Genomic DNA, 23972 nt, shown 5'->3' with positions numbered 1-23972 from the left:
TGCTTTAAAATTGGTTTTGATCAACGGTCACAATCATAATTAGAGAAGAAGAGAAACTAGGTGGAGCAAACACAGTCAAAGAAGGGAAAATATTTTTTATTTTTTCAAATCCACAATTCTTACAAGGTTGCCAACGACTCATTCACCAACAGGCATAACCCCAAAAATTGAAAACAATTCGTTGTATGGTGTTGCATTTTGCTAAATGAATGAAATAATTAATTTTTGAATGTGAGTTTTAAAATATTCTTATGTATTTCTGTTTTATTTAATAAAGCCCAATTACTGGATCTGTAAATTCAAATGCTATTTGGGAAGAATAGAAAGTAGTTTGTTCCTCTTAATATTACCCAAATTCTGTTTTTAAATTTTAAATATGCTTGATTAGTTTTTTTACCTCCCTGTAATTGATGCTTTGATTTTAGTATTTTGTCTGTTTATCTGTTATTAATTGTTCAATCTACCTAGAGAAGTGTCATTAATTTTTCGTTGGTTGGAGTACTTGGTAGACCCCATAGCATTCTGCTGCTAAACAGGTTGAAATTCTTCTTTTTCCTTTCTTATTTGGGACATTCGGTACTTTTTCCAATTTGTTTGTAGGACTTACATTCATTCTAATAAATAAATGTTTCTTTACACAACTTATTTTATGTCATTTTCTGAGTTTGTGGCTATAATTACTTCTTACAGCTTTGCTTGACTTTCAAGGCCTTGAACAATTTCTAGAACAAGTGGCTTACATGAATTATGAAGTAGCTCCTTAGGGATTAATTTATAGAAATTTGATCAAGAACAGTAGGTCCTAATATATCATCATCCTCAATAGAAAGAATACTTGCTGAATATCTTCCATCGACAACTGACAGAATTGTTGAAGACTTAGATTCAAATGTTTAGACAGTGCTAACATACCACTCCAAATGATTTACAATGTCATCAAGCTGCTAAACACAATGCATGGGAATAAGGCTCATCCACTAAAACACCCTATTATGCTACAAAACGGCATGAACCAAAATGTTCATGTTTTGCTACACTTCGTACTTTTAATCTTTCTATAAAAATTCTATGTAATTCTGTATGAATTTATATTTTTTGTATTTAATCTTGCTTTATTTGTGTTTGTGTTTGTGCTCTGTTGGTTATATTTGTACTGCTCTCAGCTACAATAGATGGTTTGCAGTTCGCAATTTTTTTGTTGTTCGTTCATGAACTACTCTGGACCGGAGCAATATGTTTTTTTATTGTTCTATTCATCATGGTCTCTTAAACTATAATTTATAAACATATATATTTTTTTATAATTCAATTTTTTTTGTAAATATTAAGTATATGTGTTTGGCTAAACTTTTCTTAATACAGCGACCCACACATAGTGTGGGTTATAGGCTAGTTTTTGTAATTAACGAAGTATGTAGTGGTATTGTATTTATAGACTATGAAGCACATAAGAAGGTCACTTTTTCCACTCTCACGTTTGACTGCCTCACACGATCCAGTTTTTCTCTTCTTTTTTATTTTATTTATATTACATGTGTTCATATCATATGAGCACCCATGCCCCCTGAGCTGTATGTAATTATGTGTTCTTATAACATTATGTCGAAGAGTTCCAATTTTTTTACCAAGGCAATATATAATGAAATGGGTGGTGTATTTCACACTTGTTATTGCTAGAAGATGGTACACCGAGTCATCATTAAATCTTTTACCAGAAAGAACATAAAGCCAACAAGAAAAGTTAGATGATGACTTGGTAGCCCACCCTAAATTGCTGATAACAATTGAAAACCGGTGTTTCGGGGTGACTCTAAAATGGATTTGTGTCCCTCCCATGCTTGCTTTGTCACTTTACAATAATGGGTTTGATTGGCAGTAGTGCTTCAATGCCAATTATAACAAAGCTACATATAAATAAATTATAACAAAGTTTATCTACATTTTCATCCCACTTCCTTGGCCACTTGGGGACTTAATTACGTTGCCTATAAATACCAGTGTGGATTGCTATTGTTATTCATTCAAGAGATGGCTATAATCTATGTCCCTACAAGGCTTTCCATGTTCTCCATTTTTATCCTTTTCAATCAAACTTAGTCTGTATTCACAACCAAAAAAAAACCAATTGTACCCCTTAGCAAAAACAAAAATTCCTAATATTCAACTTGAGCATTGATTTTTTTTTTTTCCCAACTATGTTAGAAATTTCTTCATAGGAATACAATGGATTGAATAATGAATGTGGCCATGTGTGACTTGCAAGACTTGTCAATCTGTCAAGCACGTCACAAAGGAACGTTGAATGTGGCCATGTAGAAAAAAAAACAATTGATGACTATCTGAGACACTCTTCATTACGCTTTTCCAAGTAATTGTATTGGCGGGTTCATGATAGTGACAAGGGTCACTTGCATGTGGAGTGTGGACCTTGGTTACAAAGTCTAGCAATCGTTTAGCACTACTCCTCCGCTGGCTCTTTCTTTGGTTTTTGAGAAGCTCCAGTTGCCACCAGGTGTCGGTCCTGAGTCTTATGCCTTTAAAGGCATAAGACAAGCCAAATTTGGCTTGTTGGGTGTACTCTATACGGGTGTATATGACGGTCGATTTCTCACATCTCAAGGAGGAACCGCTAATTTCACAGATTTTGCCTTCACTGCACCAAATAGGTTGGTTTTATATATAAGATCTTCCATTACTTCACTAAAAGGAAAAGGATGTTTCATAAAAGAAACTAGACATAAGAAATAAAGTTATAATTGTATTTGGGATAAAGATTGAGTCTTGTGCACTAACACTTGCTCACTTTTGACCATGTGTCATTTTCACGGATTCTTGAGCACTAGAATCAAGCCAATTTTCCTTTGAAATATGACACCAGATGGAATGCTTTTACAATGGATGTTGCTTTAAGCTCAAAATAGGACGTGAAGAGTCACACCAAAGTGTTAGTAAAGCCTTAGATATTGCACTTAATAAAATTTTTGTCGTTAATCTGATTCAGGTCGAAGGCAGCATGTGATGGCCAAACTAATGTAGATTTGCAACCCAAGTGTGGGAGGCCATTAGGTTTGGAATTCAGCATTTCAACGAACCAGCTCTACGTAGCTGATGCATATTTTGGGCTTTCGGTTGCCGGACCTAAAGGAATGCTTACAACCCAACTCGCCAACAGTGTAAATGGTGTGCCCTTTCGCTTTCTTGACGGTTTGGGACTCCACCCGATTACAGGAGATGTTTACTTCACACAGTTCAGTGCTACCTACCAGCTAAGGTACTTTCTACTGGTAATACTTTCCTAGACTCGGCTTTCCTCCCGTACACTGGAGCTGACGTGATTCTGACACATGTTATTGCATCATGTTTGAATCGTGTCGGCGCTAATACACAGGAACCAAGGCTTACACTACTTTTCTCACTTCTAAAAGAATTGAGCATGGAAGCCAGTTACAAGAATTGGAAATAATAAAGTCTATAAATATACAATAAATTTTGTAATATTTTTCACAACAATTAAGATGGTCGTAGATTGTAATTAGTGTATATTAACAATAATGTTAATAAGAGTACTAATAATGAAAATGATGTTGCATGCATAATCACAATCTATATACCACCCTAATAAAATTATGAAATTTGTTCTATAGCATTGCTGATAATTTTATCTTTGTAATAATTGCTCTAAACAGCATACATAATACAAAGGTTTGTACTCGACCATGTGCAAACCCAAATTTCAATTTACCCTCCGTTTCTGCCCAATTTTCACTAACCCCAAATCTATGACCCATACTAAAGAAATTTATGGTTTTAATACTTTCAGTTTTATTTTTTATTTTTTATTTTATGTATAACCATGGTATCAATTTTAAAAAATAATTTAATAATCATAATTATCACTAAGCATTCATCCATTCTTTTAATTAAATTCTTTTGTGAGTGTGTGTGTGTGGTGGGGGGGGGGGGGGTCTTTGTTTAGAAATTCCTAAATCTACCATACTCCTACCCACCCAATTTGTAGAAATCGGAAACCTTGCTCACACCTAGTCACTTAGTACCTAGGGTGGAGACATTAGACCGGTGAGTTCAATTGAAATTAAATTCTGGTCTTAAAACATATATCAACGGAATTTTCGAATTAAAATTAATTTATCATGCTCACATCGTTTAGGCATTGATTACAAGGGTTTATTTTGATCGTAAAATTTGATCTTTTGTGATGGGGTTCTTTGATCTTTGCATCCAGTGCATCACTTAGATCATTGTGAAATTCGATGTTTTTGCAATTCATTTTAGAAAAGGCTTCAATGACATTTACACTTATCTAAAGGAAACTTAGGATTTTGACCTTGTGAGGATCCTTGGTTTCAAAACGAGGTGTCTACAAAATGATTCTCACTGGTGTAATTGGGAAGGTGAAAGTCATTTTTTGATAGAGGATGGTGAATTGGCGAGTATATGGACAATTACGATAGGCCAAATATCCGTCATCTTATTTAAAGATATAGGTAAATTTTGGTTTAGAGGAATTCATTTGCGCTAACAAAACACTACTCTAAAATTGAATAAAAGAGTTACCAGAAATAAAATTAGAAAGGATGATACTTTGTGATTGAGAGTACCTTTGTTGTTACAAGCATAAATATGTTTGAGTACAATACAATCATGACTATTATGTGACGACATATGATTTTGCCAGTTGGTGGATTGTTTGATAATTCATTAATCAAACCTTCCACCCCATCTTTTAACGAATGTCTTGTGTCTGTCTTCATTGAAAAGGAAATAGGCACTATTCATTAAAATTCTGCCTCGTAAAAGGTTTTATCAAGTTATTCATCTTAGTCTTAACCTTCACAAGAGTATTAAAGAATTATCTATTATTTTTTAAATGCACTAGGGAATAATTTTTTTCCATGTACATAAATCACAATAGATTTTCAACAATAACTCTGTAGGATTTATATTTAAATTTCAACAATAAAATTACCAAAAAGAAGTCATTCAAAATGGAAATACCTTGTGATTGAGATTACCAAGGATTTTTTGACCAAATATTGTTTGGTTACTATAAAAATATATTACCTTTATTATCTAATACTTGGGCTTATAAATAAGGTTTGTGAACAATAGTGTGAAAACATCATTCCAACAACCACTTTGTTAAATTATAGCAGGCAAAATGTTTGACTCGATAAATAGAAAGACGATCATTGTCATGTTATTTGTTTTCCTCTCACTTTTCTTCATGAGCTCAAGTGCTAGAATATCACAGTGGACCGATCCACAAAAAAATCTTCCAACAAGAAACAACCAAAATGTACCAGAAGGACCCAATTCTATACATAATCCAATCACTGCATGGACCGATTCTCTACAAAATATTCATGCAAGAATCAAGCACGATGTACCGGAAGGACCTAGTCCAATAGGTAATCCAATCGGAACATGGATTGATTCTCTACAAAATATTCAAGCAAGAATCAACCACGAGGTACCGGAAGGACCTAGTCCAATAGGTAATCCACTCGGAACATGGACTGATTCCCTACAAAATATTCAAGCAAGAATCAACCACGATGTACCTGAAGGACCTAGTCCAATAGGTAATCCAGTCAGCACAGGGATCGATCCTAAAAAAAATCATCTAGTAAGAAACAACCAAAATGTACTAGGAGGAACCAATTCTATACATAATCCAATCACTGCATGGACTGATTCTCTACAAAATATTCAAGCAAGAATCAACCATGATGTACCGGAAGGACCCAGTCCAATAGGTAATCCTGTCAGAACATGGACCGATTCTCTACAAAATATTCAAGCAAGAATCAACCACGATGTGCCGGAAGGACCCAGTCCAATAGGTAATCCAGTTAGCACAGGGATCAATCCACAAAAAAATCATCCTGCAAGAAACAACCAAAATGTACCAAGAGGACCAAATTCTATACCGAATCCAGTCACTGCATGGACCGATTCTCTACAAAATATTCAAGCAAGAATCAACCACGATGTGCCAGAAGGACCCAGTCCAATAGGTAATCCAGTTAGCACATTGATCGATCCTCTACAAAATAATTGTGCAAGAGTCAAAGTTGATTTTTTCCCAAAATTTCAACCCCATTAATTGCAACATGGGACTGAAGACCAGCTAATCGGCAATAAACTTGTCCAATTAAATTTTAATATCAATAAAATTCATGGAAAATATAGCTATCCAAATTAAATCGTGTACATTCAATTGCATGATTAATTTCAAATTGATTATGAACATAACTAATTTGAATTAATTCAGAGAGGCTTTGGTCAATCGAAAACAAAAAAGTTTCGAACGAAAGATCTTGGACTCGGAAGTTTGGATACGTGTGGGGAAGGTGTTAGGCACCCCACAACACCTATTCGAACATAGTTCCTCATTTTAATTTATTTCAAACATTATGTTTTTGGGAAGAAATAGTATACTTGGCATTTTGAAAATTTTTTTGAAAAATATTTTGTTTTTTTGAAAACAATATACATAAATAGATGTAAGTAAATATTTACATATAGCAAACATGTGAATATTAACTCCAAAGAATATTTGCAATCAAGACATGTGAGGTATGTACGTAAGTAACATGTGAGAGAACATTCAAAACATGTGAATAGAATATTTAATATATACATAGCATGTGAGTACTAGCTATCATAAGTAGGCAAGCTAATAACTCAACAAAGAGAGAGGGAGTTGAAAGAATATCACCTTGTTGTCATCCATAGTTTTCTCATTTTCATCATGCAAAAAAAAAAAAAAAAAAAATTTGACAAATATAGCTCATTAGTGCCGAAGAAAATGATAGGGATAATGTAAACTTATAAGGTGTTCAAAGACTCGAGAGAAGTGAGCCATGAACACAAATCTTTAACTACAACAATTCTAAGAAAATGCTCAAAATTAAAAGTATGAAAAAATTACAACGTCAACTTTGATTAGTTTAGAAAAGAACGTTTCTTTTTTTTTAAAAAAATGTTTTATTGTGAAGTTTTTGAGAAAAACACTTTTTTGAAAAAAAGGCCCTTATTTTTTTTTTTAAAGAAATCCAACGTGGTAAAAGTACTATTTTTTTCTAAAGACAATTTTTAGGATTTTTAATAAAAAAGATGAGGTTATTTGAAACATTTTTCTTTAAAAACATTTTTTAATATGGTAAAAACACTTTATCTTTGCAGGATATTTTTTGCATTTTTAAAAAGAAGGGAGAAAACATTTCCTTGTAGGGAAATTTGACGTGGTAAAACACATTTTTTGAAAACATAGATTTTTTGAAGAAACATCCATTTGAAAACACTTTTTTTTGTATAGAACAAACGTTTTTGAAAACATATTAATTTTGTATTTCCCTTTTTTTAAAAGAAAAGATTTTATTTTTATTTTTTGAAAATTCTTTAAAAAGAAGGGTTATTTAGAAAAGCATCTTTTTTTGAAAACACTCTTTTTTATTTGAGTGACTTCATTTTTTTGAAAAAAGGTTTGTGATAGGCCACAAACTGAATGATCCCTTGTGATAGAAATTAATTAATTAATTAGCCAAATTATTAATTAATCAATTTATCATGCAAACGTGTGGTAGCACAAACAAATCATCAATAAACTAAATATGCAGCAGAAAATAAATAACACGGTGATTTGTTTACGAATGGGGAAAATCTAATGGCAAAAACCTCACCTGGTGATTTTCAGGTCACCACTCCCGAAACTCCACTATTATCACAACAAGCGGTTACAAGTAAAGGAATCCAAGTACTTACCAATCTACAGTTGAACCCTTACCCCAATACCCAATTGGACTTGTTCTGTAGTGACAATTCCCCTTTCTGATGCACGGCTCCCAAGTACGTGACTAATCAATTTGATGCGCGGATCCCAATACGCGGCTTACTCCTTTGCACGAATCTCAGTTCGTGACTAACTCCACAGCAACCTTTTGATTGTTGTAGTTGATTTGCAACAGCTTCACATAGAATCACCAATAAGATCTTTAATGTTGGTGTAAGAGACTTTGCTTGGTTACAAAACCCAAAGGCGTACAAGAAACGCAGCAAGGACTCTTTCTTCTGTAGAAGGAGGCTAGGGTTTCAAAAAGAAAACCTTATGAAGCTCTCTAGGGTTAGGTTTTTCTTTTTCCAACCTCCTTTAAATAGGAGCTTAATGGGCTCTCCTATTCCAAATAGGTTTACATAAACCTTGGGTTTTCCTAGTCCAATAAGGATTATACAAACCCATAAACAAATAGCCTTTTAGAATAAAAACATTTCTGGCTATATTCTGAAAAACCCGTAAGCTCGATCGATCGAGACATCTGTCGAGCTTTAATGAATTTCGACAGATCGAGCTTCTGTCGAGGAGGTATCGAGGCCTGCAAATTTGCCATTTTCTTGGGCAGTTCTTAAGTAGTCTTCATGTCTTCAATTTAACCACTTGTAATGATCATCTTGAACCTACTTAGATTTACCCAAATACAAATAAAGTACGTTTTGTCAAAGGATATGCCAATTACATAAAAATATGTCCCCAACAGTCTGGAAAAGATTTTTAAAAAGCATTTCCTTATAATAGTGTGTAGAGGAGTTGTTTTACTCAAGCATATTTATTTTATGGCAACATTATTAATGATGAGAAATGTAAAGAGACAATAATAATAAAATGCAAAAAATAAATTGCAAGGAAAGTAAAGTAGAGAAATTTAAATGACATAAAAGTAAAGTGCTGAAATATTGAAAAGGTGGATTGCAAAGGTTTTTTTATGTCACCCTTAAATAAATTTTAATCTCTTTCAAGCCTTATGGGTTCTTCATCATAAAGAAGTGGGAGTTCTAAGCCATCAACCATTCTAATGAGACATACCCACATTGTGCTTTATTTGAGGTTTAAAAACCATTTAAGAATGATGAAATAGATAATATTTTTTATTTAGGTGTCTAGGTATAGGGTATTATTAAAGAACATAGAACATATTATTAAAGAACGCAAAAAAAATGGATCATAGATTTATAGTTTGAGAAATTTGACCCAGATTTTACTTATAAATTGGAAACTTGATAGAATTGGATCCTTTCGATCGCAATGATTCGATAAACCGCCAGTTGGGATAGATGTACATGAATAATATCCATCCTATATAGGTATAATAGGTTTCCACCTTGTGTGGCTAGAGGAAATTCGAAATTATGCGTATGAATAGAATTTTTAATTAATAATTTCAAGTTGATCCATAAAAATTAGAAATAATGAAATCAATTAAATATGATTTAAATACTTTTCATTATTCCAAATATATATCCGGAAAAGAAAACAAAATCATTTGTGGTCTCGTCCTCTTCACTCAAGCTAGATAATGCGTAAATAATTTTTCTTGCAAAACGAAATGAATGTGTAATAGAGAAAAATAAATTATGTTATATGTTTTTTCACCTCATATCTCAAAACAATTTTTTTTTAAAAAAATAATATGCCTAGGCCAAACATGGAGGCCTACGTAACTTTTTGAGGATGGATCGGTCATCACATTGTTAAAAGATGCTATGGTTGTTTTTGTTTGTCTAAATTTTTGGTTAAAATGCTCTCCTGGGTTTTCTATTGACCAAAGCCTCTCACAATTAATTTGGATTAATTATGTTTATAATCTATTTGAAATTAATCATGTGATTGCATGTACACGATTTAATTTGGATATATAGCTAACATTTAATACTTTTCAAGAATTTTAATGATATTAAAATTTAGTTGGAAAAGTTTAGTGTTGATTAGCTGGTCCTGGGTCCCATGTTGAAATTAATGGGGTTCAAATTTGGGAAAAAAATCGACAATTTAACAGGAAAATACAGGGCCAAAAAAAAAAAAAGATTGACCTTGGCCAAATTGCTGATCGACCTATGGTCCCTGAGGGTACAAGCAAAACTTATAAATAAGAGTTTTATGTTTATTTTACAATCATAAACTTTTTTTTTTTCATATTATTTTCACACCCGACTACAATGTATGAGTTAGTCACCTGACAACTGCCGTAACCCATGATTTTCAACTTACAAGTGTGTAATACCCTACTAATAAAGTTCAAAATTATTCTGCACTAGAAATTTAATAGCAAAAAAAAAAAAAAACCTTTCACTATTCTCTTGAAAAAAAAAAAAAATACAATTCAAAATCTTCCACATATATAAATTACAAAAAGAAATTTCTTTCGAAATTGCAACTAGAAATAATGTTCACAAATTTAAATCTTCTAACAATTACTAAATGCTACTGTTAAATCTTAATATTTTTCTTTATATCCATAACACTTATGTCAAATCTTGTATCAATTGGATGTTATTTATTATTTGATTCATAAGCTTATTTTTTATGTATAATTTTAGATTACAAAAACTTGAAACTTAAACTATTGATTCATAGCTATTACTCTTTGATATTCTAAAAATTTTGCAAACATGAAAGATATAAAAAGCAAATGTAATCCAATGATGAATTTGTCAAAATTCACATCCAATAAAAAGATATTACATAAAGTTGTAATCATTAGCTACAACTAAGTTTGTAGCCAATCTTTGCCCTTCTATCTTAGTTAAATTGAAAAATTAACATATAATTGGCAATAATTCCAAAACATCAAAAAATTCATCTGACTTGAAACAATGCACATATCTAATCAAATTTCATACTTTTCAATTTTTATAACTATAATCAGGCTATATCCCTATAACTAGGACCATACATAAGCCATTGATAAGCCTTAGAAGAAACTAGTTTTTATCCAATATATACCCCCCATTGGTGGAGTATAAAACTTAGTCAAATTGTACAATTAATTTCTAGAATATGTCCAATTTCAATTAAGCTCAAAAAAAAAAAAAATCATATATCAGAATATCACATTTTGAAACATTTTATTCGTTTCACAAAATCTACAAATTCTTGATTCAAGTTTGAAAGAAATAAAAACTTTTTGAATAATCGATTGAATCAAATAAATACATAATATTTTAATAAGGATGAAATTCTAGTTATTTTTTTTTTTCATATTAACGAAGCTAAAATAATAAAATAAAAATTTATGTGGAAAGATAAAGGAATATTTCATAAATAAAATATAACTAGCCAATAGAAAAAGTTACTAACATCATTCGATGCCTACACAAAAATACTATACTATAACCTAGAATCCATCGTAATCAATTCAATTACCAAGAAGTGGTTCCAAAGAAGTACTCAAATAAAATTATCTCAGGGTCAAACTATTTTAAACTACTAGATCAACAATAAAATAAAGATATCTAAGCTGTTTGCTAAAAACTAGGACTATATATTACTAATAAGTATAAGGACAACTAAGGTTTCTAACGTATAATATATTACTAAACCAATGTCAAATTCACTATAAGTTAGTTTAGCTATTTGGTGATTGCCAGAATGAAGTTGGGGGAACATTATTTGAAGGTACTCCAAACGATCGATATTTTGGCAAATTAAAGTACTTCAAGGGCAGTCCAGAATTTTGAAACCAATACAGTGTATAATGAAAATGGCGGTTTTTATTTCACACTTGTTATTGCACACAAACGTGGACACACTTTGTGTACTGAAATGTTATTTTATAGAATTTCAAAGGAGATGTTACACCGAGTCATCATTAAATTAATCTTACTAGAAAGAACAAAAAGCCAACATGAAAAAGTTAGATGATGACTTGGTAGCCCACCCTAAATTGCTAATAATAAATGGAAACCGGTGTTTTGAGGCGACACTAATAAAATGGCCATGGATTTGAGTTCCCTGAGGCGGAGTTAAGGGGGTGCGAAGGGAGGCCATGCCCCCTATAACTTTTGAAATTTTCATTAATCTTCTTTTATATTTAGTAATAAATCTAAAAATTACACAAAAATTTATTCACTGGCTTTTTCTAGAAAATTTCCTGGCTCCGCCAACACTTCCCTCCATGCTTGCTTTGTCATTTTATAATTGAGTTTGATTGGCAGTAGTGCTTCAATGCTTCTCTCTCTAGCTAGTAATGCAAAATTATCTGAAACTTTATACAACCAGACATCCTTTCACAACTCACACTACCTCGTCTTGATATTAAAACCTTTATAGGATGAACATGCATGCATCATGTGAATCTGTCTCCTCAATTTCCGAATTAAAAAGACGCAATGGATGACAATGTATGTGGACAAAGAGATAGCACATCAGTCAAAGATCCATTGAAACTGAAAGATAAGCAGTTATCTTTGATGAGCTAAAAATAGCAAAAATTCTATCGTAAGGAGACACAGGTGGCAAAGCTCAGCCTTCAACACAGACGTCTTTGCCGTCAATCCTTTGAAGCCTTTCTTAATTTATCATCTCCATTGTCTCCCTATTTCTCTTCGGGTTAGGCTGCTGATGTCTACACTCCACGGTAGGATTAAATTATATTCCAAATTCGATCCCAAGTTCATCAAAACTAGTTCTCTTGTGAGTTCTAGTTAGCTCAATTAATATAGTTTTTTGTGATCGAATAAGATATTTATGGTTCAATTCGTGCTTACACAAAAACCAATTAGTGTTTTGGTCTGATGATAAAGAACAATCATTAAAAGCGGATGCCGTAGGTTAAAACTACTTCTAAAACAAAACAAAAAAAAAATGTCAAAATTCCAAATTCTGTCAAACTTAAAAAAATAAAATAAAATAGAGGTAATAAATAAACTTATATAGTTGGTGGGTGGAGTTGGGACAGATGGGTTGAAAACACTATCAACCTGAACCCGACCCCACCCAAGGCTCAAAATAATATGTCAATTCAACCCAATGCATCAACCCACAATAACCGACCCTAAATTTATGAATTTGAGACTAGTTCACTAAATTAATAATGGCCTATAAAGAATTAGTTATGTTAGTGGCATTGATGGATCTTCTTTATAAGGATAATTAAAGTTTGAATCTCCAGTTTATAATCCCAGTTTACAACTACAAATGTTAGACCATTTTGTAATTATACTATGATTATGTAATGTATTATAAACTCGGTTTAAAACACTATTATTACTATTTTCGTGTATGTTCTAATAAGTATTATTATTTATTCAAAAAAAAAAAGGTTTGAATCTCCAAACAACTACTTAGTGCAACAATTAAATTTATATAATTAAATTAAAACGGACTTACAAGTTTAAGGAATGATGACAACTAACATCTAATTATATAATTTCTGGATCAGTATTCTCATGATTAGAAGTTTAATTATATACAATTGTAGTTGTCAAGTACCTCTTTTTGGTTGCTCATGAATTTTAGGAAACATTAAATGAAATAGAAATACAATCAATTTTAGGAGAAATTATAAGGTTATCATGGTGGACAAGTGACGTGGTTCACCATTCTACTAAAAGACTTTTACTTGTTTAAAATTACTGAGTTAGAAATTTTTTTTAAACAGAAATTGATTACTGACTCAGCAATTTTAAACAAGTGAGTCTTTTAGTGGAATGGTAGATAAGTGACGTAGTCTACAAGAGGACTGTATAATTTCTTCAATTTTAGGGATGTGAATCAAACCCATCAACCTGACAAAACTAACCCAACTCAATACATAGGGTTGAGTTGAAATTTTATTTTGACCCTTGGGTTGGGTTCAAGTTGATAGATTTTTAAACCCATCTGACCCAACTCCACTCACCATTTATCTATAAGTTTATTTATTACCCTTGTTTTAATTTTTTTAGTTTAATTGATTTTGATCTTTTGAGAACTAGTTTTGATGAACTTGGGAATTTGGAATATAATTTAAGTATATTATATGAACTATACAATTTAATGAAAAAAGTGTTTAAATAATTGATGAAAACCAAATTTTTTTCAAGGCATAAAACATGTATGTATAACCCATTGACCCAAGCCATGTGGGTTGGGTTGATTTCTATACATGTGATGGGTTGGTTGGAATGAGAATTTTTCAATCCAACAAGGTCAAGTTGGTTTGAAAAAACCCTCTAACCTGACCCATGCACATCTCTATTAAGAAGCATTAATAATGTAAGAAAATTAAAAAGGAAAAATTACACTAACTTCGCTAAGATTTACTCAAATAATATTGACCTCCCTCCTAATGAAAATTAGGATGCATTTATAATGAATCTATTTCATGGCTCAGATTAAATATTATAAATAAAAAATTCTATCTAGAAAATAAAATCTTAATCATGAATTTTTTTTTGAGAGACTTAATCATGAAATTGAGTCTAGATAGAATTTTAGATTTATATTTAATATGAACCATGAAATATATTCATTTTAAATTACTTTTAATTTTCACTAGGAGGTTGGAGGTCAGTGATATTCTCAATTGCATATTAAAGATTTTATTTTCTAGATAGAATTTTAGATTTATATTTAATATGAATCATGAAATAGATTCATTTTAAATTATTCTTGATTTTCACTAGGAAGTTGGAGGTCAGTGATATTTAAGTAAACCTTAAGGGAGATTAGTGCAATTTCAACATTTAATTTTCCTACATTATAAATGCTTCTTCACGTCCACCATAGAATCTAATCAAAACCAAATAGCTACCAAAATTATATTGCACATTCAGCTCCTATCTAATTGAATCATTCTATGTTGCATCAACTGTGTTGTCTTATGCTCCATTTATTTTAACGTTAATGTTTTCTAAAGAATGAGTCATTTTCAAAAATTATTTTTTTTGGAAAAATATCTAATTTTCATTTATTTGGTAGTGACCTTAAAATGAGATAGAATTATTTTCAATAGTTTCTATATTGCCTCTTCACTTTCTTTATTTAGCGTGAGGTGAGATAAAGTTGCTTTTAGAAATTTTTTTAGTAAAAACAGTCTCTAAAAAAGTAAGTCATATTTTTAATAGGATTTTCCGTTGACCAAAGATAGTATTCCTCTGATTTATTTATTTTTTGATGCTACCAAACATAAGAAAATTAAAAAAAAAAAACTATATTCACAAAATGTTTTTCATCAAAACAAATGGAGCATAAAATGAAAAATTTCATGTGGATTTCGGTTAACTTTCAACTGGTAAAGTCTCTTGTAGTTAAATACAAGATCTAGGGTTTAAACCTCGTTTAGACCAAAAACCAATTAGACATTTATAAATAAAAATCTTATTACATATTTTAGACTTTTATTAACAATAAAGTTAGGGACATAACAAAAACTCACAACATTGTTTTACTTCGCCAACTAGCTCAAACATGGGCCTATTTTTTTTTTTTTTTTTTTGGATTCATCAATAATTAGGGGTGAAGGGATTTGAATCTTAAATGCATCCATTATAAACACCAAGAATTGCCCACCAATTGAGTTACAAGACTTTTGGCAATGACGCAATAGGCTAGCTAACTTGGGAAAGTTATGAAATTATTGTGTCATTAACATCACTTTCTAATTTCTCTTTCTTTTATTGCATTATTTTAAATCCCCCCCCCCCCCCCCCCCAATTTCTATAAATGTTTACCGATGTCCACCTTTTAAAAAAAAAAAAAAATTATTTTTTATTTAAATGGTAAGATATTTTACTACATTACCTGCCAAAGTGCCATTGTAAATCCATCTGCCAAAATTATATCACACATCACGTTCATTCCAAACTGAAGCATTCTATCTTGCAAAACTTAAAGCTTTAAATATAGAATTAGTTCATCTTCTTAAATCAACAAAGCCATTGTAAGTACTCCAATTGGTGCAAATTGTTTTCTCCCCGTTAGAGTATTCTCTATAATGCAATCACTTAAATCTACTTTCTACTTTACATTGAGTCTCTTTGTTTTCCTAAATGTGTCCAAGGCACAAACGAACAGTACTAAGACCATTATGGTTGATCAGTCAGGCAAAGGAAATTTTATCCATGTGCAACAAGCCATTGATTCAATCCCATCAAATAATAAAGAATGGATAATTATCCATCTTAAACCCGGTGTTTACAAGTAAGCATTAGTATATTAGTATAAACTACATAACTCCATTTTTCATTTATAAGTTATCCAATCTATTCAATCACTAATTTTCCTTTTCTTTTCTGTCTAGTGAAAAAGTTGAAATCTCTAAAGACAAACCATATATTATTCTTGAAGGAGAGAGTCGTTCGCGGACTGTGATCCAATGGGGTGATTTTGGGAGCTCGTTGGGAAGTTCAACCTTCAAGTTGTACGCAAATAATTTTATGGCTCGTGGAATTACATTCAAGGTTAAGTAATTCAAAATTTATTTTTCTTCATAAAATGTGTGTTTGGATTATCATTTTTGGACGAAGTTTTATTCATTTATTTGCAAATGTTCTCAAAAATAATATTTAGAAAAATTGACGTTTTAAAAATATGTACATAGAGTAAGATTATAAACTAATTAAAGGAAAAAAAAAAACGCTAATATAAACACACATTTTTAGCCACCAAAATAACATTTTATCTCTTGATTTTCCTAATTAACAGAATACATTCAACCGTCTTATACCAAGGGATTTGTTGAGAAATAATGTTACATGGGCACCAGCAGCTTTTGTTCAAGGAGACAAAGTATCATTTTATCGTTGCGGCTTTATTGGCCTGCAAGATACGCTGACTGACTGGGAAGGTCGTCACTATTTTGAGAAATGCTACTTTGAAGGTGCCATAGATTTCATCTGGGGTCGTGGCCAGTCAATTTTTCAGGTTTGATATTTCTTTCACTAATACATATGTGAATTTGTAGTTACCTATATATGCATACTTTTAAAATTACACAACACTATTTAGACCGAAGAATGAAAATGCCCAAACGACTAGTCTAGTAAGTGGGTTGATGACTCTTCATTTTCCATAATAAAAATGCACACTTTTTGGCTAGTTCATTAAGTGGGTTAATGACTTTTTATTTTTCATGATAAAAATGGGACACTATTTAGACTAAAGAATGAAAAGGCCCAAACAGCTAGTCCATTAAGTGGGTTAATAACTGTTCATTTTTCATAATAAAAATAGAGTATTAATATCTTCCCCCTTCACCTCTTCCTTACGAATGTATCTAGTCCAATATCTGAATCAATTCATATTAGCTCATTAATCACCAAATGTAAAAAAATAAAAATAAAATAACCCCTCTTATTTTTAATGTGAGATTAAATATTTTCACTAACTACTTATCTTCCATATAAACTCTCACATCTTTACATTTACGTTGTAATATAAATTAATTTTAATTAATTAATATTAAAATGCTCCAACACATTATTACACGTTTTATTTACGTATTAAAAATATGAAATAGCGTTGATTCATCAAAAAATGTATATATTTAGACTTAATATTTTGGGTGCAGGCTAGCACAATAAATGTAACCGCATCACTTTTGAATGTTGGGACTGCTTATATCACAGCTCAAAGTCGAAACAGTGACAACGAAACCAATGGTTTTGTGTTCAAATTTTGTACAATAACTGGAACTGGGCCTGCATTTTTAGGGAGAGCACATGGAAACCATTCGAGAGTAGTGTTTTACGGATCAGTGTTTGATGGTATAATTACCCCAAAAGGTTGGAATGCGTGGCACTCTATCGGAAAAGAGTAAGAAATCGTTTTCATTCTACATTCATCGTTTTTGTAAACAATATCGATCGGTCCGAATTAAACAAAGAGTCCAGGTCCTAATACCGTTTGGATTAGGATAACACAATTTTCACAATAAAATCTAAGATATATAATAAGTTATCATTGGTTTTTATTTAAGTCCACCATTGACATCATTTTTTTATTCACCGATAAAAACTTGCACATAAAATTTGTTGAATGCAACATTTTCCATGATGAGTTTGTGAACAAGACTCTCTCTCTCTCTCTCTCCTTAAGTTTTCAATTTTTTGTTGTGTAGGGAAACAATCACATATGCAGAGATAGGTTGCACAGGACCTGGGGCAGACATGTCAAAGCGTGTGAAATGGATGAAGAACTTATCAAAGGAAGAAGCGCAGCAACTTGTCAGTGCACGTCGGTTCATAAACCAGGAAATGTGGTTGCAAGAACAGCTCATGCACTAATATTCTCAGTTTCCCATACGTAATTCCCATTTGTTTTGGGTCATTTTCTGTCAAGAATCAGTTTTTTGTTTTTGTTTTTTTTTTGTTTTTTGGTTTTTGTGTGTTTGTATTTTTAGTCTTTTAATTATGAGCTAGTTTACAGTCATAAAAGCCGAGTCAAATTCGGACTCTTCATAACTAATTGAGAGTTCTTTGACAAAAAATTTAACTTAATTAATCCATTTGCATTCAATTAGATTCCTTGATAGTATCTTTGTAAGTTTCAACATTCATCTTACAAATCCAAAATTGTCAAAACTTTTATATAAAGTTTTTTTTTTAGTAGGTATTCCACAATGTAATTAAGTTTGAAATTTATAATCATAAATATTTCTTACATTAAGAACTTAACGAACAATTTTCCTCAAAAAAAGAAAAAAAGAAGTTAATGTACAAAATTGGCGAAAAATATTCACTTAGACCCCAAACAATGTCCCACACTTATTGTAAAAGGAGAGTGGGTACTCCTTTCGTAGGAGTAAATAATTTTTACGAAATTGATAATTTATTTGATAATGACTCCTTTCCTTATGTCATTAAAGTGATAAAGTAACTACCGCGCACTTTTGGTGTGGTGGTCACTTCATAAGTATAAGTGCTTATGGGGTGTGGGGGGTAAGGGATAGGGTTCAAGTTTCTAAGAGGGAGTTTCACATACATATACACTTGGTTTATGCAAGAATAGAATTTCTATCTTGTATTAAAAAAAAAAGAAAAAAAAAGTGATAAAATAACTAACCAGGATATAAGAGAAGTAAAACCACTGGAAGTTTCCTGAAGTTATTATTGGAAAAACAAATGTGACCTACATGGTAAAAAAACTAATAAGATAATCCTTATTGAAGGAGAAAAAGTTAATATAGGAAAATATTTTATATTAAAAAAAAATATAACTAGCCAATAGAAAAAGTTACTATCATCATCATTTGCTGCCTACTCAAAAATTTGTTGCAACTCCAAAAAAACTCTACTATAACCTAGAATCCATCATAATCAATTCAATTACGAAGAAGATGTTCAAAGAAGTACTCAAATCAATTATATCAGGGTCTAACTATTTTAAACTACAAGATCAACAATAAAAAAATGGATTTCTAAGATGTTTGCTAAAAACTAAGAGTATATTACTATAATTAAATCAGGGTCTAACTATTTTAAAACAAGATTGTTAGGTTATAAAAGTTTAAAACAATTGGCAAACCGTGAGTACAAACTTGTCTAGGTATAGATTATAGAGTCTATAAGGAATGATTAGACAATGATCAAGGTGCTGCAAGTCAGAATACAAGAATAAGGATGTTGCAGGTTTAGGAATTCGAAACATGCCAAGTTCGACTGATCAAGAGAATCTGGCATGTTTCGAATTGTTTCATATGCTACAAGTCTTGATAAATTGTTTCATATGCTTTTGGAAAATTTAAGCTTGTTGGCTTGTGAAAGGAAAATGTAGGATTTTCGTTTCTCATGGTTTTTCACCTACAAAGCCGAAAACACGTGATGTATGGATGAGAAAAGATTTGCTAAGGTGAGTGTTGTTTACTTGTCCTTGATTTAATTCTTTCAATGATTTGTGGACATATTTACTTTCTGTTTTTGGCTGTCTTGTTTCTTAAGTTGTTTTGTTTATTCAAAAAAAAAAAAAAAAAAAAATCCAAAAACATTGAAAAATTTCAAAAAGACAAAAATATTTTATTTTGGGTCTTTTTTTTTTTTTTAGGATTACATGAATTAAATATCTCTCTTTTGGCTTAGAACATGCTTGGTATTGTGGAGAAACATAAAAGGTATGTGTTGCATAACTGAGTGTTGAGCTATTTCTGATTATGTTTGAGTATGTGCTAGTTTATACATTTACTCATGAGTTAATTAAGAAATTTGATATTTCTTATTTGTGTATATTCTATAGCTTATTGAGCACTATCATGCATTGTTGCTGCATTTTATTCATTTAGCATAATGTGTGCTTTTTGATTATTGGTCATAACATAAAAACATAAAAAGATTTTTATTTTTATTTTTGTATTGCACACCACTAAGTGTGTAATTAAGGCTGGCCAATGAAATTTGCATTTCATGACTATGTACATTGTTTAGCTTTGATGAGTTATTTTCTGCACTTTGCTAGTTTGTGCTATGTAGTGCTTACTTGTGTGAGTTGTTTATGGTTTTTTAAAAAATGATCTTGATTTTGATGTCACATATTTTGATCGTAAGGACTAGAAAATCCTAGGATAAAGGCATAAATAACCATTTCATTACTGTTACTCGCCAATCATAAACACCTGTGTGCAAATCATAAAAGCCGTGATCAGTAAGGTGTAGCATTTGCACAGTAAGATTAAACGAGGTGTAATTCTCAAAAGAATAAAAAATGTGTAATAAAGGTATTTTCTTTTCTATCTCTTATATGCCTATGCATGATATCTTTGATTGTGCTCAAAAGAAAAAAAAGAAAAAAAGAAAAAAAAAAAAGGCAAAAAGAAACAATATGCTTTTTCATGATTGCAAGCATGTTTTCTAGGAAATGTGAGAGTTATATGATAGGTGATAATCACTTTCAAACCAATGTGATTGATGATGTAGAAAATTTGTTTGATTACTATCTATATATCACATTTTCTGTACTTTGTACACTTACTAGTTGCACACACTACACGCAAATCTTTGTTAAATTCTATACATATGATTATGTGTTGACTAATGTAGCCATCTTTAATTGCATATGATCTATTGTGTAAATGAAAATTTTGTTTTGAGTCATGTTTTAAAAAAAATTTTGGATCATGTTTAATTACATTGAGTCTCAAAAACTGCTTTCAAGTTGTTTTTTCTACATAAAAATTTTTCAATTTTTTAAAGTTTTATATTTACATTGTTCGATCGATCAAAGATATTCTCGACCGATCAAAAATGTTTAGATTTTAGGCTAAAAGTTTCTGCCTAATTCGATTGATGTCCGATCGATGTTTGATCGATCGAAATTTCCTAGGAATTTTCTTCGATTCCTCTCAATCAATTAAAGTGCAAAAATAATTTTTTCTCCTAATGGATCAGTTTTTTTTTTTTTTTTTTTTTTTTTTTTTTTTAAATTTTTTTTTATGCATCAATTGTGTTTGGATTCACATGCACTGCATTGTTTTCTTTATCCATCTTGCATTTTTGCAATCATATCTCTCATTGGTTTCACACGCAACACGCATACACTTTGCTAAATTGAGTACTCAACTTGATTTAAAAATTGATTGATTAATTTTTGAGTTCTATATATTTTAGTATATGCTATTTTTTCTTGATGTGTGAACTGCTGAAAATTGGATTTTTTTTTTAGAGATATAATGGATAATAAATGTGCAAATATTTTCTCTACTCTTAAGGTTAATTTGAGTTGAAAATACCTTGACATATGAAAAGGCTTTGCATGCTAAATTTTTATATCATTGACATCTATATTGTATAGTAGTCTTAACTGATTGTGCTTGAAATGCTTACAGGCATTTGTTTATGGGTCACATAGTGTCAAGTTTGCATATGTTGAAAGAGAGAATATTTGTATTCATGTGTATCCTTAACTTATTTTTTAAGTTTGGTTTTTGTTGCTTTATTTTTGCTCACCTCCTAAATTTTCCCCAAAACTGTTTTTCCCAAAACTTGTTTTGTTTTTTCAATTTTTATAGGGGGAGAAAGTTGTTTTTACAATTCATACTGTTCATAAGGGGAGTTTTTGCTTTTCATAGGGAGAGTTGCCTCTATTTTCTATAGAGCTGAATTATTTTGTATGTCCTTGATTCTCTATCTTCTCTTAACCTCTGTTGTGTATGTTTACTGTCTACCTTCTGATTGGGTTGTCTTTGTCAATACATGACAAAAAGGGGGAGAAATAGATGAAATTTGGAAAAGGTTTTAATTGCGTTTTAACTATTTTTGTTTAGGGGGAGATGAAATTGTTTTTGAACGGGGGAGAAAATAAAAAGTTTTTGATGTATCTAACTTAGGGGGAGAGTTAGTTTGCATGCTTGTTATTTGCTGTTGTTGCATATTTGTTACTTATTATTTATCTGTCTTTATTTTCACACATGCGTTGATGTGCTCTTTTGAGTGTTTCAGGAAAGATAAGTACATTCTGATCTAGATCTTCTACCTCTTCTAGCAACTTTTGGGTTAGAAGTATTAGATTGGAATTTGTGATGTATTTGAGCATTTTATTGTAATAGGGCTATTCTTTTATTTAAGCATTTCATTTTGTATGTAATTTTTTTCACGGATTGCCAAATGGGGAGATCATTAAGTTCTAAAAGTTTAAAACAATTGACAAACTATAAGCACAAACTTGTCTAGGTATAGATCATAGAGTCTATAAGGTATGATTAGACAATGCTTAAGCTGCTGCAGGTTAAATTACAAGAATAAGGAAGCTGCAGGTTCAGGAATTCGAAACCTGCCAGGTTTGACCGATCGAGAGATTAGATTCGATCTATTCAAAGACAAATTCTGTAGAATTTAATTAAAGCCCAACAGCCCGTTAAGCCCATTAAGTGATTAGGGTTTCAGATCTAATTCTCATAGTATATAAAGGAAACCCTAATGCACATTTTGAATGACTTTGGAGGTGTTCTTTTGAGTTCCAAAAGGTACTGTACCTTCTCTTTTCAAAGTCACTACTGGAAATTATTCTCATACCATTAGAATCAGTAGATCTAAATTGCTGCTAGAAGATCAACAACTGCTGATGATTTTATCCTTTGAGTGGGATCTCAAAGTCACAAATGTGGTAGTTTATGTTTAGCAAATTCAAGATAGAAGAGTTCGTGGAGTTGGAGCTGCACGTGGTCGTGTTAGTAAATTCTATAAGAGGTAGCTTTAAATTTAGGGTTTAAATCTATTGTAATTTTCCATTCTATCATAGTGGATTGTTTACCTTGAGGATAGCTAAGTTAAATCATTCCCAGGTTTTTTTTACCTTGAAACGGTTAGTTTCATTGGTTTTCTTGGGTCATCATATTACTGTTTTCTTTACTTTTCTGTATTGCACATTGATTACCCCTGTGGCTCGTGAACTTGCTCAACACGCCAGGAGATCCGGAACTCTGCAGCTTTGGCAAGGCGTTACCTTCCATCTGTAGCTTCTTTTCTCCCCCTCACATGTGGGGTCCACCCCCTTGTGAGAGGGAGGATGCATGTTTCCAAAACATGCAATACCTTCTTCAAACACTCCCCTCTACTCGAAATCATTACCTGGGATTGATACTATCCGCAATAATAATAAACGGTCGGGATTAAAATTTACTTTTTCTAACTCTTAATCCCAACCATTTATTTCTGACACTGGGGGACACCCTTTTGTCAGGGGGAGGATGCATGTTTCCGAAACATGTTAAACTTTCTCAAAGTGTTTGCGTGAAAATGGGAAACCATGCTATGCTAGAGGCTATATATATGTCAAACTAGAGGAGGGCGAAATGTTGTGCTGTATTGCGCATTGATTACCTCTGTAGCCCATGAACTTGCTCAACACGGTAGGAGATCCGGAACTCAGTAGCTTTGGCAAGGCATTACCCACCATTTGTAGCTTCTTTTCTCCCCCTTACATGTGGGGTTCATCCCCTTGTGATGGGTAGGATGCATGTTTCCGAAACATGCATTGAAGTTTGCTTTATAAAAACCCATTGGAGGCGGTGACCATCGAACCCGAGGAGTTTCTGGCACTGAGCGTGGGTCCTATTCGTGAGTGTCGAAGAACTCCACCACCAACTCCTTTGTTTTGTTCCCGATCTCATGGAGAGGCCACGACGGCTGGTTCTCTCTAATTCTATTTCTTCTCTCCCATAAACTCCATGCAATGGTGGAGAATAACGCCACTGTGAATGCTGGCC

Source organism: Quercus robur, chromosome 10, assembly GCF_932294415.1.
Source record: "Quercus robur chromosome 10, dhQueRobu3.1, whole genome shotgun sequence".
Classification (NCBI taxonomy): Eukaryota; Viridiplantae; Streptophyta; class Magnoliopsida; order Fagales; family Fagaceae; genus Quercus; species Quercus robur.
Note: the sequence above shows the minus strand (reverse complement) of the source record.